Raw genomic sequence first — 5,083 nt, 5'->3', positions numbered from 1 at the left:
GGAATATAGCGCTCGTTAGTTCGTCGCAATTAGCGACGGACCTGGCGACGAAATAAATCTGTCGCCAGTTAGCGTCGAAATATTTGCGACGTAAGCATACCGTCGCCTCGTTGTCGCTAATCCGTCGCTAACATGCGTAGCGACGGATTTGCGACGGATTAGCGACGGAATGTGGTCGTTGCTAATCTACTGCTTTGTTGTAGTGATCGATGTTGTTTATTATCGTCGGAACACCTTTTGTCATCATTTGTTCATGAGAAATAGTTGAACTACTAGAGGAATCAACATTCTGTCTATTGTTCATCATGATACCAGGGTGCAAGCGTCGAACTGAGTAGACAGAGAAGAACGGTTTACAACATAGATAATGGTGGCAACGTCGAACTGATTAGAGTAACGATTTACAGTATAAATCAGATAAAAGAGTAGCGATTTACAGTAGAAATCAGATCAAAAAGTAGTGATTTACAGTAAAAATCAGATAAGAGAGTAGTGATTTACAATAGAAATCAAATCAGAGAGTAGCGATTTACAGTAGAAATCAGATTAGTGAGTAGCGATTTACAGTAGAAATCAAATAAAAGAGTAGTGATTTACAATAGAAATCAAATCAGAAAGTAGCGATTTATAATAGAAATCAGATGAGAGAGTAACGATTTAAAGTAGAAATCAGATTAGAGAGTAGCGATTTACAGTAGAAATCAAATCAGAGAGTAGTAATTTACAGTAGAAATCAGACGAGAGAGTAGCATTTTACAGTAGAAATCGGATCAGAGAGTAGCAATTTATAGTAGAAATCAGATCAGAGAGTAGTGATTTATAGTAGAAATCATATAAGAGTAGTGATTTACAATATAAATCAAATTAGAGAGTAGCGATTTACAATATAAATTAGATCAGAGAGTAGCGATTTATAGTAGAAATTAGATAAGAAAGTAGCGATTTACAGAAGAAATCAAATCAGAGAGTAGCGATTTATAGTAGAAATCAGATCATAGAGTAACGATTTACAGTAGAAATCAAATCAGAGAGTAGTGATTTACATTACAAATCAAATTTATACTGTAAATTGCTACTCTCTTATCTGATTTCTACTATAAATTGTTACTCTTTGATCTAATTTGTACTGTAAATCGCTACTCGCTGATCTGATTTGTACTGTAAATCGCTATTCTCTGATCTGATTTATACTATAAATCGCTACTCTCTGGTTTAATTTTTACTATAAATCGCTACTCTCTTATCTGATTTCTACTATAAATTGTTACTCTTTGATCTGATTTCTATTGTAAATCGCTATTCTCTGATCTGATTTCTACACAAGGCAGTGTTAGAAAACGCTCAAGAAAGAAAATGAAAAAACAAGAACAATCAAACCACAAAGAAGGACATACAGTTTTATATGAAAAAAACCTTCCCACAAACTAGAGAGAGTAAAAAAACCACGACCGCTCAGAGAGAAATCTTATTGCTCTTTTCAACAGTTACAAGAGAGAAAGAAAAGAAAGAATTTATACAAGGCAAGGGCGACAACCCTAAACCTAAACAAGTCAGGTCCAAGAAAAACTTGGTCAGTTGGACCCGCGTCGGGGAGAACCCCTGGACCCCCCATCCCCTCTGTAAGAGAAAAAACTATGAATCAGGCTCCACAACTCATCAGGCAGGAACGAGAAGGTAGTCATGTGTTGTAACACAAGCTAAAAACAAAGGCAGAACATGCAAATCTATTAACGAGGAGCGGGAGGACATTTTTGTCCAATGCATATCTATCTTACACTAGGACATTTTCATCAAAAGCATATCTACCTTTTTTATATGTTATTTTATTATAAAGTCATCATGGGAAACATTGACATATAAATTATCGCAGGTCCCAAGATATTCCTTCGTACACACCAGAACACGTGAATTTGTGTTATGGGGAAAACACACAACACCCTCCCAAATTTTTTAGATTCCATGGACCTTGACCCTCTATGTTTTTTGAGATTTTCATTTTTGAAAATCTAATTTTTTTCTTTTTTGTTTTCTATTTTTTTATGTTTTATTTTTTTAAATTTTTATTTCTAAAAATCTATTTTTTTCTATTTTTTGTTTTATATTTATTATTGTTTTTTTATTTTATATTTTTTTGAGATTCCATTTCTAAAAGTCTAATTATTTTTATTTTATGTTTCATATCTTTTGTTGTTTTTCTACTTTATGTCTTTGTTGTTTTTCTGTTTTACATTTTTTGAGATTCTATTTCTGAAAATCTTTTTTTTTTTGTTTTTGTTTTATATTTTTTGTTTTTCACTATTATGTTTTTTTTAGTCATTTTTAAAATCTAATTTTTCCTATTTTTTATGTTATATTTATTGTTGTTTTTCTATTTTATGGTATTTTGAGATTTTATTTCTAAAAAACTTATTTTTTTGTTTTTTGTTTTATATTTTTGTTGTTTTTTGTTTTATGTTTTTTTGAGATTCCATTTCTAAACATCTATTTTTTTGTTTGTGTTTTATATTTTTTGTTATTTTTGTTTTATATATTTTGTTTAGATTCTCTAACGACCCCAACTCATACCCATGAAAAAGTGACAATTTTTTTCTATTATGAAAACATTCTCAGAAACCCGAGACCCTTACAGTTAGATACAACTACCACCACAATGGATCTTATATTCATCTTTCAAACCAAACCCAAACTTTATTTATTAAAATGCATGTAGTCTAAGACATAAAAAAATAAAATATAAATAAAATAAAAAGAAGAGTCACGCTATCCAAATTTAGCCTTCGACCGAAACGGCCTTCAGAACATTAGACATTGAAATCTAATGTTGAGAACACTAGAGATATTCAAATCCACAAGTGCACTTTCTTGGTATACAAAAACAACAGTTGTGTCTACACACCTCTCAAGTAAAGTGACAGATTCTTTCTAAAATCGTGGTTAGGAGAAGAACCTTAATATCGGGTTCAAGGACAACAATAATGTACACAAAGTTTTAGTATCTTCACGGTTTCCCAAAATTGCTAAGCCCAAAATTACCTTTCCGCAGAAGAAACATCAAGGGATCGTAAGTTGCACTGTTTTTTTTCTTTATCTTGTTATTAATGTCAATTTCCATTACTTGCAATTTATCATGCAAAATTAATAACATAAGCTTGCATATCCACATGTGTAGCTCTTTACGGTTCACACGTGACATCAATAGAACAATGCAATTAGAATCACAATATCAAAAAAGATTTTTGCAATGCATAAACAAGTAAATTAAAGAACGCACTCACTCAAGGCTTTCACAGCTTATGATGATCCATTTGAATCACCTATGCATTCATATGCAAAAATCACAAGGAACATGTCAATACATTTTTTTCATATCACATGTCTTTCGATGCACACTCATGAATGCCAATTTAGAGATATGCACGAAATAATAATATTCATATGCATGTGCATGTGTTCACATAATCATGTTAATTGCATGCTTTCATCCAATACACATATTCATGTCAAATGCATGCTTTCATTCATGAGTCATTTTAAATCAAACATGTGAACACTCATGCAAGTATGCATATGCCGAAACACATAAATTTTCAAGTTTGCACATGCATAAGAAATGAAACTTTGCATTAATATCTTGATGATGTATAATATACCAATTCTAGGCATGTGAAAATCTTTTTCTTAGCATGCACAAAGCCAAATCTATTATATTGAACAAATCTGAAATTTAACATACCAAAACTGAATTTTTATTCCAGATTCAAATAGGCAGGTAGAATGAGCATTAGTTGAACATTTACATGTACACTCTGGACCACATTTATGCCTAAACTGAGCATGCAAAGGGGATCTGATGCATGAACCAATCAGCTCGAAAGTCTTGACATTTTTCAAACAAGCATAACATGCATTAAAATCTTTTCCCTATATTACTTATATGATATTTTCAAACTCTGTCTGAATAGAGCCACATCGAGCCCATTATATGTGTCTAGCCAACGTGTAGTCGACTGGGGCTAAGGCCAACAATGCTCATTCACATATGCTAATTTAGAGCTATGTATGAGCAATTATGTTCATATGCATGTGTTCACATAACCATGCCAATTGCATACTTTTATTCATAAGCTTTCTCAAAGTAAACAAGTGAACAATCATGCAGTGATGCATGTGCCAAACACACCACTTTAATGTATGCCCATATATAAGATACAACCTAGCAATATTATTTTGATTCAACATAATATATCAAGTCTAAAAATGTGAAAATGTTTTATTCTTTAGCATGTATAAGAATAGTATAATACAAGAAACAATTCTGGAAATTTGCAGGCGTGCATGAATTCTATTCAAGCTTCACAGGTATAAGCAATAAGCATGAACTAAAAGATTCGATCATGTAACAACCTGCATGTTATTTAGTCAAAAGTCTAGGCAATCAATCACAAAAATAATGACATTCATTGCTATTTTCTTTAAAACAAATTTTTTGTGAACAAATGACTCAGCCGACCCAGCCGGCTAGGTCGGGTACACTGTCAGACCCACCCAACCGACTCAGTTGGCTGAGTCAAGCCCCCTGCCCAACCGACCCAGTCAGTTAGGGCTGACCTGGCCAAAATAACCTAGCCGACAGTAGGTCGGTTGGGGCCCCAATTGGTTAACATAAAGCAACAAACAAAAAATGAAATTTTTGTTTAACAGTGTTTCCTTTTTTTTTGTACAGGCAACTGGTTCGGTTGGGTCTGAGACGGACCCTTTATTAGCCCAATCGAAACTGGTTCGGCTGGGATGCCAACTAGCCCACTGAAAAAAAAACAAAGTTTAAATATATTTATATAATATATTTTTTCAGTTTACTTTTTAAATACCATGCCCAACCAACAAATGGTTGGGCCTGAAATGAAATGCCAAGGCCTGACAGGCCAGCCGAACCTAGTTCGGCTGGGCTACTAGCTGGCCCATAAACATATATATATACATACCCAGCCGACTGGCAGTCAGCTGGGGTTTTAAAATTACTCCAACCACCCTACACATGCTAAACGTGTGCAGGTCTGCCAGGGCTTGACAAGTCAACCGAGTA

This window comes from Nuphar pumila, chromosome 17 (assembly GCF_984573655.1).
Source record: "Nuphar pumila chromosome 17, dmNupPumi1.hap1.1, whole genome shotgun sequence".
NCBI lineage: Eukaryota > Viridiplantae > Streptophyta > Magnoliopsida > Nymphaeales > Nymphaeaceae > Nuphar > Nuphar pumila.
This window is presented reverse-complemented; position numbering follows the sequence as displayed.